Genomic DNA, 13,320 nt, shown 5'->3' on the forward strand with positions numbered 1-13,320 from the left:
ATCTTTTCCCTTCTGCATATCAACGGACTTGATAGAGCCTGGCTGGGTGTTGCGATAACACCGCAGTAGGTTCAGAAATCCCTTTAAATCCCCATCCTTGTGGATGAGAGTGCTCTACCGTCTATGATGGATTGTCCATAGCATATCGTGGGTAAAGCCGTATGAATAGAAGATGTCTACCGATGATATGTGAGTGGGATAAAAGGGTGGGTATGCAGGGTCGCGGAGAAGATTGGCTTGGATCTAGCTTACACCTGGCCCCAAACCAAGGAAGTGTGGACGAGAAACGCGTCTCGGTTGGTAAAAAAGATAAGTTCTCTTATGAGAAAAGTAACGCACCTCTGGAGAGTGTATTGAATTGTGGTTGTCACTCCCTTTTTCGGGAAGGGAACTATGAACGCGGCAGGAAAGGAACTCCGTGGAGTTCTGTTCAACCTGTGAAAACTGGCGGGCATAGTTTTCAGAATAAAATAAACCTTTTGAAGAAATGTTTTCAAAACATGCATTGACCTGAGATTTTCAATGGTCGTAGCTAGTGCATCAAACACCTTTTATCCTTTGAACTTGCTGAGTACCTCTGTACTCACTTTCTTACGACACTCTTGCTAGATTGTGACAATGAAGTGGCACTACAAGAAAAGAGTCATGTAGAGACGTTGCCATTTGACGCTTTCTATTTCATCTCTACATCTATAATCGTGCTGCTTGTTAAGACGTTTGTTGAGACGCAACGCAAATCTTCCTAAATTTTTGGGGCTCGACACGTTACCGGAAAAAAAGATCCTGGTTCCCACTCACCCATAATTACGTTTTATTAAGTAGTTTCATTCCCCACCTCACGTCAAACCTACAGCCGCCGCCAGGTACCGCCCAATCGTAGTGCCCCTCTCCAACAAATTCTCCCCTCCCGTAAAATTAGATGCTAATTCTATCCATCTGCAGAGACGACATGAGACTATGATTCCGAAAATACATCCAACCGATGGACTCAGTCAATGTTGTTGGATCTGGTGAGTTCCTTGCCGATTAGATTAGGTGTTCATTAGCGCTGAAGTGTTGGACTGATGTATTCAATTGCTCCTTTCCGCCTGACTCGATCTAACTGCCAAGTTCTCGTTTGCCCTGCTTGTCTCCTTATTCATTCGTGCATGTAGGTACCTCTTCCGCGTACCCACTCTAAGATCTCCAAACCATTCTTCGTTTGGTGCAGATTAGTGTTCCTCCTTGTATTTGCTGCTGCGCATGGATATTGATGTAGATTTTGCACGAGAGAAAATTAACAAGTAAACGCTTGGAAGTGGTATGCACATCGGAAAGCACCAATTGCATCAACCAGCAGAAAGTAACTTTTGTTCTAAATATTTTGAAATACACCAAGATTTGAATTATATATTGGAACTGATGTTTGGCGTTTTGGGTTTATCTACAAACAGGGTCAGGTTTTGCTGGACTCATCTAGTACGTATGCCTTATATGTTCTATCGTACTGGAATTCAAAGATAAATTTCTTTTGCTGCACACGGTATTTAATCTTAGATCATAAGCATATTTGTAAGGGTATATTGGCCCTATGCGTGGTAATTAATGACAACCTCTATGGATTAATGTTTTCATTGAGTTTATATGAAGGAATATTCCACAGGTATTGCTTGTATTCCATGTGTTGGATTCAAGTATGGATGCCATGAAGATAAAAATATACCTTGTGTATTAGCATCAAGATCATCGATTTGAAGATATGATCAAGAAGAAGAAATGAAGATAGAGTTCTTATGTGGAACTCAATATTAGCCATGCTCTAACTTATGTGATAAGCAATGAATGATCAAGATCTTGAAAGCTTGATTCCAAGTGAAGAATTCTTTATACATATCAAGATAGTATGATAGAGCATGAGAAGATACAAGATTGACCAATACAAAGAGTGAGGAATAGATTCAAGTTTGGTTAACACATGAAGCATGACGAATGTGTCACGTGGTATGGTAAGCCTTATAAATTATGCTTTATGAACTAAACCATCATATATGTGCTCTTGTGTTGTCTATGTGTGGGTTAGGTATCTTTCCATGGGCATGAATCAAAAGTGAGATCTCATATAGCCCATGCGAGGATTACGGCAAGTGGTGATCGTCATCAAGGTTGAGTTGGGCAAGTTCAAGTTGAGCATCTTGAGAGGATCATATGCTTGAACCTTGCCGTCCATTTGGTGATAATGGACATATGAAGATGTGCATCAATGGAGCTTTCCCATCATAGTGTATGTGGGAGAATTTGTGAGTCTTCACGAAGCAACAATGATTAAGTGACGCATTTTGGCTTGGGTGAAGCTTGAAGAGTTATCATCAAGATCAAGCGGGATGCGTAAGACAAAGGTATGGCCTTAATAGGTTTTCCTTTTACCGGTCTCAAGGTGGTTGATGGGAGACCGGATTATAAATAGTTCTTCTTCCACCTTGGGCTGAGTTAGGTCTTCCCATTCTCTCTCCTCCATTGTTGCATTTGAAGAACTTGCCCTCACTCTTGTTTCCCCCCATGATTCTTGCTCATTCTTGAGGGATTTAAGAGAGGAGATCTAGATCTACAATCCTCACCAATCCATCTCTCCTCTAAACGAGGGAAACCCTTTAGATCTAGATTTTGGAGTCATTTGTTGATTTCCTCTTTGTTCTTCCTCTCTAATCTCATCCTAGCATTTGTTGCTTTGGTGGGATTTGATTGTGAAGGATTTGAACACCTCTAGTGTTCTTGCTTTGCATCATTGCATAGTGTTGAGCTCTCCACCACGATTAGTTCGAGTGAGAGACCGTGAGCTTGTTACTCTTAGATGGAGACCTCCTAGTTGGCTTGGCGGTTGGTGCTCCGGTGATCTCTTCAAGGAAGATTATGAAGAGGCCGGACTTGTCCTTCGTGGAGCTTGTGAACTGGTTGTGGAGCTTGCCATCTCCAGAGTGGAGAAAAAGCTAACCATAAGAAAATGGTCATTATCCTTCGTGGGTTTGTCTCAGAGAATAGGGTGAGCCTTCGTGGCGTTGGGGAATCCTTCGTGGGACCTCCACTCCTCCAAACGTGACGTACCTTCTTACAAATGAAGGGAACACGGGAATACATCATCGTCTCCGCGTGCCTCGGTTATTTCTATACCCGAGCTTACTTTCTTTGTGATAGCCATCATGCTTGAAGTACATATATCTTGCTATCACTTGTGCTACATATATCTTGTGCCTATCTTGCTTAGCTCTAATTGTTGTTGTTGCACCTAACATATTTAGGGTTTATGCTTGTAGAATAAACATTGTTTAATTCTGCATTCTTACAAGCCAAATTCGTAAAAGTTTTTAAACGCCTATTCACCCCCTCCCCTCTAGGCGACATCTCGTCCTTTCAATATTAACTTGCTGTCAAATTATTAATAGTTTACCTATTGACTTTTGCTCGTGTGGTTGTCCGTTTGTAGGATACTTTTAGTGATGATTTTTCAAGCGGAATAGTAGAGATCAAAGAAGTCTGCCGATGTTCCCGATCTAAAGTGATTCCAAATTAGATAGGAAATTACATACATAAATTATACGCATCGTTCAGTCGTGTATGCAAATCTCCGGATGATTTCACGATCTAGTTTAATTCTCATTAGTTAGGAAATTACGTACGGAAATTCTATGTATTATTCAGTCGTGTATGTAAATCTTTGTAAGGATGTGCATTTCACTTGTAAAGTACCATGGTCATCAAATGATATAATTGATTTCTTTTATTGTGCACTGTATTTTTGTATTGCTTTTTTTTTTTGTTTCTTCAATGGATGGAATTTGATTTTAGTCATATTAAGGCCTTATTTACTCCTAGGGTATTTTCATCCCCTAGGGGTTTGGGGATGAGAAGGGATTGGGTGAAACCCCCATTTCACCCGATCCCCATTTTCCCCCTAATTTCCCCTTATTTCCCCACACCCTCCCCCACAACCTCTAGTTACTTTGTTTTTGGGAATGAGAGGGGATATGAGAGGATTGAGATCAGATAATAAAAACTCAATCTTTGCATCCAAGGACATGATAATGGACAATTAGTAAATTAAAAACTCCATGTTTTACATAAACTCAGTGTCATGCAATTTTCTCGAACAAGAACACACATATAAATAAATGTTCGACTCAGCAGATGAGCAACCGCCGCCATAAACTCAACGTCGTGCAGTTTGCAGAACATTAGAAGTCATGCGTGCTCGCCGCTGAATGCCAGAAACCACGCCGCCACCATCAAAGGACCTCCATCTAAAAATACATGCAGAGGTAAAATTTAGTACTGATACATAGCTTATAGCTTATACAGTATAACTGCAACTAGGGAGCATACTTATAATTTACATACACACCAAAGTTGGCTTCAGGGCATAGATTCATGTCGAGCTCATGCTATTTACTGGTCGAAAACCATTCAAATGTTATTGCACATCATATGCAAAATGGTCCGCGAGTGGTCAAATAAGATGTTGTAGATGTTGCTCAATGCCAGCCAAGAAGGGAGACCCAGACTACAACAGCCAACCTACAGCTTCACTTGTACGCAATCCTTGTAGTCATGAACGAATCATACCAACAACTATTCTTAAAAGACTGATAGCAACATGACAAAATGACTTCGGGAAATTAAGAAAACTAATTCAACTTGAATATACTAGCTGGAGCCTTTTGACAACAATGGCCATGTAAATATGCTGGCTGGCATGACAATAACAAGTAAAAGTAATTAGAGGCTTAAACTTTGATTCATTCCAACTTGAGTTCAGAAGAGTATAGAGGCATTTGGTCAAGCCAATACAAAAGAAATCTTCTATTTCAATTACAAGATCAACAAGGCAACTTCTAACTGATGCGTGTTCCCAACCGGTCTGAAACTTTATTTCTTCTACAGTTTAACCAACAGTAGCAGAATATAACTTTAAAAAAAAGATCCCAGTTCAGTACGCTTGTCTATGCCCATTTATACTGAACTAATAAGATCCCAGAACTTCTGATAGAAAATAAAAGATAAACCATCAGCCCCTGGAGCACCTTCAGCATAAGAGCTGAAGACTGCACCCTTGACCTCATTCTTAGAGAAGTTTGCCTCTAAGAAAGCATTCTGTGCAAGGGTTACAAGCTCATTATCATTCCAGAAATCACTAGCATTCCAAAAAAATCTAATACAGAGCATGTCAAACACATGAAGGTAAAATGGTACAATGAGAGAATAAAGCAGAAACTACCGATGCTTAACAGAATACCAGGTGGATCCGAAAGGATCACCGGACAATTCAGTAAATCATTGACCATACCGGTTGTAGGTATCTATCAAAAAAAGCTACTTAATCAAAATTCTAAAGGACCCTCTAAATTAAACACACAGGGCAGAGATTAAGTTAATCAGTTGTTTCTTTTTGTAATTCTGTGATAATTGCACTCATGTTCTTCATAGCTCAGTATATGCAAAGGCAAGCACAGCTGCCAAATAAAGCATGAATATATAAGACTTCAGTTCAAAAACCGAGAAGATAGTGTTGTCGATGCAGCCAAGTAAATCTAACTGTATTATGGTCAGCCTATTCAATATATCATGTCACAAAACAAAATGTGCTATCTTGAATAGAATTATAAAGGTTGGTTCTGAATTTGGGGAATTATTAGTGCATGAGAGTATGCCAAACTACTGAAAACAGTAATTGAACTTGTGTGGAGATGCTTCTGAGCGTACAACAAATTCACACAAATAATTTGTAATTTAATTGACATAGGCAATGAAGTTGGACAGGTAAGGATGATCTGAGCTACAAGAATACTGCACTTATTTGAGAACCAAGTTCACAAATAAAGTGTTACAAACTTTGAAATTTACCATTTCCAATAAACTAAACAGGAGGTTGCAAATGAACATTAGAGCATCTCCAGTCGCGTCCCCCAAAGCGTCCCCCAAAGGGATTTGGGGCGCGCCGGACAGAAAATGCGTTCCAGCCGCGTCCCCCAAAGCCCATTTTTGTCCGGCGCGCCCCGATACGGTGTCCGGCGCCCCGAGCCCGTCCCCGTCCCACAGGGGACGCACCAGGGACGCCAGACACAACGAAAAGCGAGACGGGGAGTGGCGGGGCCAACCCGTCAGCGGCACAGGGAAAATTCGTCTCACACTCCCGCCAAATCCCGCCGCTCCCGCCAAATCGCGCATATACCGCCGCGCATTTCAGGCCTCCCAAAACATATCCCGCCGCCGATTCATTTCTCCTATCCCGCCGATTTGTTTCTCCCTCCCGCCGTCCACCCGCCGGCGCTACCCTCTCCACATGGCGCCACCGACAGCCCCCAAAAAGATGGCGAAAAAGCGGCCAAGAAGCCGCCGGGCAATGGGACGAAAGGGGCGATAGCGCCGTTCGCGAGGCCGCGGAAGGCGCCGGCTTTGAAGAAGAAGCCTGAAGGATGGACCGACGATCAATGGCAGCAAGATTGCCTGCGCCGGAAGCTATCGACGGCGGAGCGGAAAGGACGGAGGGCGGCGGAGCTGGAGAAGAAGGCTCTGGCGGCGCCAGCACCAGCACATACTGGCCGGGTGTATCGCCGCCACCAACGCGAGCCCATATAGTACGAACGTGCCGGTGTACGTTCCGGGAGTCTTCTCTCCGTCGTCATCCGCCTTCTACAACGACGGCCCCTCCAGCACTCCCGGGTGCGTGACGCCTAACTTGTCGCCGCACTACCAGGATGCGCTGCCGCACGGCGGCTTCAACCCCAACAACCTCTACTCCCCGACGTATGAGCAGCGCGAGCCAGGACCCGGTCCGGACGGCGGTCCTTTCACCGGCCGCAGGGGTCCGCTCGAATACGACGGCGCCGGTGCTGAGGAGGACGACGGGGTTGAGGAGGAGGACGAGGAGGAAGAGGACGGGGTGGAGGACGACGAGGAGGACGACGATGAGGACGAAGAGGGCGGCGAGGAAGAGGATGACGAGGGTGCCGGTGACGATGATCTCGTGGAGGTAGACGCGGACGGCGTGAGGACGAAGAAGAAGAAGAAGGCGTCGGGCACACGAGGCCCGAAGTGGACGCCTCTGGAAGATCTTTGTCTGTGCGAGTCGTTGGCGACGGTGAGCCATGACTCCATCATCGGCGCCAACCAAAAAAGCGGGAAGTATTGGGCGAGGATCAAGGCCGAGTTCGATGAGCGCAAGCTCATCAACAGTGAGTACAAGAAAGTGCCAATGAAGAGGAGCCAGAAGGCAATGTCGACGCGATGGGCCATCATCCAGGCGTCGGTGAACTCCTTCCATGGGTACCATCAGGACTTAGAGACCAGAGGCGACAGCAGTGCCGACGTCGCCCAACTGGTACGACTCTTTCTTCCATAATCCGTAGCGCCTACATTGTGTTCGATGAAATGATTCTGCTTCCTTTGGTTAGTTTGATAGGGCCATGGAATTGTACTCGAGGAACTCGGAAGGTCACAAGTCTTTCGTGCTCATGCATTGCTATGGCAAGCTGAAAGTGAATGAGAAATGGCGGTTGACGCGCTTGTCGCTGTCCAAGGGGAAGGACGCCATTGATCTGGACGCGCCGCTGGCAACTTCGACAGGGCGTCCTACTGGCAACAAGGCTGCCAAGGCCGCCTTGGCCGACGCTGCGTCGTCTGAGAAGACGCAGGCGTCGATCACGAAATGCCTCGCCGACGTCTCCTCGACCTTTATCTCCCGCGACAAGAAGGCCGACCAAAGGTGGGCCGAGCTGCTCAAGAGGCAAGAGGAGAAGCTGGAGCTCAAGAAACGCAGGGACGACATGTCCCTGCTGAGAACATCGACAGAGGGAATGTCTCCCCGGACGCGAGCGCGCACAACTTCTTCAAAGGCCAGATCCCCGACGACATCGAAGCCAAAATGGCGGCGGCGGACGCGGCGGCCCTGGCAGCGGCATCGGCGGCAGCGCGGCGCAAGAAGAAGAGCAGGTCGACGCGTCTTCATTGTTACACTGCGTCGGCCTCTGCGTCGGCGACGGAGCAGACGCACCATGCACAAAGAACAGCAGATCGCGACGAGGTCATCGTGCTCGACGGGCTGCGTCGACTCGGGATACGACGCCGTCGCCCAACCCCTTCCCCTTCTTCTAATTTGCATGCACCACCGGTGCAGCAATATGATCGCGCGCCCAAGATTTTGATCGATCGCCGCTACTCTGATCGCGACGAATCGGCGGGAACGATCTCTTTTGAATGCATCTATTTGAATTTCTGATTGGGGGCGGCGTTTGGGGGACGCGGCTGGGAAGCGACGTCCCCCAAAGGCGGCACGAACAAAACACGTTCCCCAAACGCTCGATCCGGCGCGGTTTGGGGGACGGTTTGGGGGACACGACTGGAGATGCACAGCAAAAGCAGATATCTTGCTTTATCCTACAAAATATCTCGTCAGGGATTAGTCTTATTTCAAGAGTAGCTGATTGAATCCACCATATTTTACTTGGCTCACAAAGTAACTTTAGTAATAGACCTATTTCCAAAGTAAAGTGGATCTGGATCATTCAGGCCTCCACAATCCCTGCAAAGATTATTCCCCACCTAGTTTTATCCACCGATTGTGCTCCCTTGTGTACTCACTTCCGGACAGGCCGTGAGTATAACTTAAACATCCATGTTTTGAACAGCCACCGTAGAAGAAAAAGAACAAAATAAGGTTGCACCAGTACAAGATTCGAACTAGAAAAAGGCAGTGAGCTGAATGACCGGAGCTGAAGCTATCAATCCTGCTCCATGGCAGCGGCCGAGGAGGAGGCGAGCTTGCTCCTCTTGTGGTGCGGGTGCTTGCCGAGGACTTACATGCGACCAGTCGCTCGAGAAGGATCTCGTCGTCTCCGTTGCGGTTTGCTCGCTCAGTCCCTGCCGCCGTCTCCTTTCCCCGCCGCCTGTCGCCACCGTCGCGTCGCCTCCCTCTTTCGTCTGCTTTCCACGACCAAAAACACGGGGTTGACCTCGTGGGTGAGAAAACCGGAGCGTGGAGGTTAGTGGGTCGGGAAGATCCGGGATGGGCTGGAAAATTCCCCAAATAAACCAAACAAGTAAACAGCCCATCCGGTAACTTTCGGGATTTGGTCGTGGGCCGGTATTTTCCCCTCCCAACCCCAAAAATACCAGACAAATAAACAAGGCCTAAGTGCGTTGGGGCAAATTTTGCAAAGATTTGAAGAATAAATTAATTTATATATATAACACATAATAATTTGCATGTTTGTACAGATGATTTTTTGGGCACCTATAAAACATCTCTATTAGCATAAACACGCTTAAAGAAACGTCTCATTTTACTTTTGGGACGCTAGCAATGCATCTTTGTGGTATTTGAGACTGTGCATAAGAAGGCGCTTCTACGATGCTTTCTACCAGCGTCTTTACAACCACGTAGAGATGAAATTTAGATTCTCTAGCCTCTAAATTGATCGTCTCTTCATGGCTTTTTTATTGTAGTGTGGAGGCCAACGATAGAGCACCAGAAGGAGACTACGAGCTGGTCTACGAGGAACCTGATCTGTCCGAAGGAGTGAAAAGCGTGGACTACGGAATAGTCTACGAAGCGGAGGCGGAGGAGTAGTGTCCTATCCTAGATATCTTAGAGCCGAGCAGCGTAGTAGCTTACCTAAATAAGTTGTTGAGCTCAGTTGATCTTATGTTAAGTTGTAAGAGTACTTCAGTAGTATCTTGAGGTGTTCTCATCGGACATATGAGAATACTAACTTGTGTTTGTAATATAATCTCGAGTGTTATGACCAACAATGTTTCTGTTGTACCACTCTGAGGTATGTGATATTTGTGAAGAAGTTCCTTCATGAAGATCATATAACGATTTGTATACTAGAACATGCAGTGGTATGCTGGGTCACCGCAGCGGGCGGCGCACAACTTCTTCAAAGGTCGGATCCTCGACGACATCGATGCCAAAATGGCGGCGGCCGAGGCGGCGACCCAGATAGCGGTTGCAACCCCAACCTCGGAGCAAGAGCCGGCAGACGCGTCTGCGACAACATCAGCTAGTACACCTGCGTCGGCGACCGAGCATGCACACCGAGCAGATCACGACGAGGTCGTCGTGATTGACGGGCCTACGCCGACTCAGTATGCGCCGTCGGCTTCGCCCAACCCCTTCTTCTAATTTAGCTTGCACCACCGGTCTGTAATATGATCGTGCGCCCAGTACTTTGATCGCCGCTACCCTGATCGCGACGACTTCGGCGGGAACAATCTCTTTTAAATACAAACTATTTGAATTTCTGATTGGGGATGGTGTTTGGAGGACGCGGCTGGGGAGCGACGTCCCCAAACACAACACGAATAAAACACGTCCCCCAAACGCTCGATCCGACGCCCTTTAGGGGCCGCTTCAGGGAACACGAGTGAAGATGCTCTAATGTCCCCATGGGTACGTAGATAGGAAGACATGCTAATGCTAATGCACTTTAAATAGGTTAGTTAAAAAGACACAAAAGACTCCCACACACTAGGCCTCGTTGATTAGAAATTCAGATGGATTGGTTCACATTACACTCCGAAGTTGTTTCAACCTATTGTTTACCTAAGAGCTATGTACACTTGTAGTACTACATCTTGTCCTGGATGTGCAAATTAGCATGTTGTAAAAGGTGCAACCGGGTACCTAAACTTGCTTAGCCGTGACAGTTTAGTTAAATTAGTCGAAATCAGGCACGTCGGAGCTTAGCTGGACGGTAATTTTGCATTTTTGCCTGCAACGGATGAAAAAATATGATGACCCGGTCCTTCCATCGTGATTGGTCATAACATACGATGGAAAGGATCCCCTGATTCAGGTATATTCTTTATTTCCTTACTTGAACGCGGAGGGAAAGGGAACACCCCAGCGATGGCGGCGAGCTCGAACCTGTCGTCGCTTCCGTCGAGGATCCTCCTGAGATGCGTCACCGGCAGTTCAAGGAAGACCTGCCGGAGTACGGTATGGTAATTTTTCCTGCCCCCAAACTTCCTTCTCCGTTCATTACCGTGGGGTTTGATAGGGTTGATGCGGGCGTTTGGTCGGGATGAATTGAAGTGATTTTAGTGATGAATAATGATGGGAACGTGCGTATGTAGTACTGGTACATTTTTTTTTTTAAATACCCAGTTTCCTGGTTTTCATTGATAAGCAGAGGGAAATCTTTACAAGTAACCCACCGATGTGTCAAGGAACTCATCGAATGGGCTAGGGATAAAGGAGAGAAAGCATAAAAGAGGAAAAGAAAAAAACCCTCAAAGCCTAGGCAGATCAGGGCGGCTCGAACAGGAGCTTCCTGAGAGCCTTAGCGTTGGCAAAGCTCCACTCTCGTGCCTCAACACGAATGAAAGCGATGATCAGCTGCAAAGACGCCGACTTTTGCCGAAAGATCCTGGCGTTTCGCTCCTTCTAGATGTTCCAGCAAACTAGCGTGAAAAGCGAGCTCGTCCCTCTTCTATGTGCGTCCGGCGTTTGTTGGATCATGAGCTGCCAGCTTTCCCAGGAGGATGCCGCGGTCCCCCAAACCGTCGGATGGAAGGAGGAGCAGTGCGGCCAGGCCGCCACCGTGGTCCAAAGCCGTCTGGAAAACGGGCACTCGAAGAAGAGGTGAAAAGATGACTCCAGGTTTCTGAGGCAAAGAGGGCAAAAATATGCATTGGGCAGCTGACGACGTTGCAGGCGATCGGCGCACCATAGCCGGTTGTGTAACAGCAGCCAGAGGAAGAATTTGCATTTAGCCGGAGCCCATGGAGACCATATCATATCTGGTGCGGCGGAGAGAATGCGTCCTTCGAAGTGCAGACGATACGCCGAGGCAGAGGTGTAGGTTCCGTCGGTGGTGAGAATCCATCGAATAGAGTCTGGCGTGTTTGGAGCTAGCACGAGAGATCGTGCCAGGCGCCAGAGGTCGATGAACTGCGGGAGCAAAGCAGTAGGGAAGTCGTTGCCCAGATCAGCGACCCAACTATCATCAAGTAGCGCTGCTGCGACAGTTTTGTTTTTCCTTCTCGATCTGGCGTACAGCAGCGGGAATTGAACTCGAAGGGGGGAGTTCCCGTGCCAAGTGGAACGCCAGAACAGCGCGCGAGCACCATCTCCTATGGTAACCCTGGTAGCTGCATGGAAGAGCTCTTGATCCTTGGCGTCACACGGCGTCGGGGTGCCAACCCAAGGGCGGGGCGGGTCACTCCACTCATGCCACATCCAGCGAAGGCGCAGGGTACGACAGAAAAGCCTCAGGTTTGGCAGCCCTAAACCGCCCACCTCCTTGGGCGAACAGACGGTGAGCCACCGTACCTTGCATTTACCCCCCGGATTGGCCTCTTCATCGATATCCCAGATAAAATTCCGTCTGATCTTGTCGAATTCCTGGATGAATTTAGGCGGCAGTTTCAGGGCCGTCATGGCAAAGATGGGTAAAGCACTAAGCACTGAGGACGCGAGGGTTTGGCGTCCGCCCGCGTTGATCCAACGTCCTTTCCAGGATGCGAGGTGCGATCTGGCGCGATCGAGGATATGCTGTAGGTGTACCATAATTTAGTTTGAGCAGAAGAAGAGCAGAGAGCAAGGGAGAGCAGGTAAGCGCTAGCTCCCGTCCGCTGGCCCGCCGGCCCGCCGGCGCCCTTGTCCCCCGCGTCATGGCCGCTCACGGCCTTGATTCCGAGGTGGTTGTTGCGCCCCGCGCTGCATCCACCGGTCCGTCCTCCACCACCAGCAGGTCTGCGGGATCCCGCGGTCCGTCCTCCGTCCCTCCCAGATGCACCTCCAGATCCGGTAGATCTTGCTCGTCGCCGCCGCTCCTTTCGTCGCCCGCCCCACATCCGCACTGGTTGCGGAACGCCCGCGGCTTAGATCCATCGTGGTCTGCGACGCCACCCCTCCGGTCAATGCCTCGTTGGAGGAGTCTTTCCCTCCTTGGGAGGTGGTGACTTCCAGGCGCGGCCGGCGTGGGCGCTCCCCTCCGCTTCCGTCCGGACAGCGGCCCATCCCTGCGCCGCCCCGTCGCCTTGGCGCTTGTTGGGGGGATGACCCCCGGTATGCCAAAGGCATGCCAAACCGGATGGTTTGAGCCATCAAGATACCGGTTTAATATTCTTACCGGAGCACAAAGATAAGAGTTTGGCTAAGTGAAGCTAAGCCGGTATCCCCAGGAGGGGTATACCGGAACCGGATAAAGAAGATACCGGAAAGAAGGGTCTGTCGGCAAGACTGGTCAAAGATTCTCTTCAGAGCTAGAAGACAAGGATGAGCTAAGCAAAGTGACTTTAATCGGAGCCCTGGCGCCAAAGAGAAGGGTGACGCTGAAAGAAGCC

At 48.1% G+C, this 13,320-nt stretch overlaps 1 long non-coding RNA gene across 1 annotated transcript; it reads right to left on the minus strand.

Annotated features, from left to right (window-relative positions):
• Nucleotides 1-4,050: 4,050 nt before the first annotated feature.
• On the minus strand, nucleotides 4,051-9,017 carry LOC127320984 (uncharacterized). The gene is made up of 2 exons (XR_007863751.2): nucleotides 8,827-9,017; nucleotides 4,051-4,271 (listed from the first exon to the last, which is right to left on the minus strand). It is a non-coding gene; the product is annotated as an uncharacterized lncRNA (long non-coding RNA).
• Nucleotides 9,018-13,320: the final 4,303 nt, after the last annotated feature.

The sequence above is a fragment of the Lolium perenne genome, chromosome 6 (genome assembly GCF_019359855.2).
Source record: "Lolium perenne isolate Kyuss_39 chromosome 6, Kyuss_2.0, whole genome shotgun sequence".
NCBI lineage: Eukaryota > Viridiplantae > Streptophyta > Magnoliopsida > Poales > Poaceae > Lolium > Lolium perenne.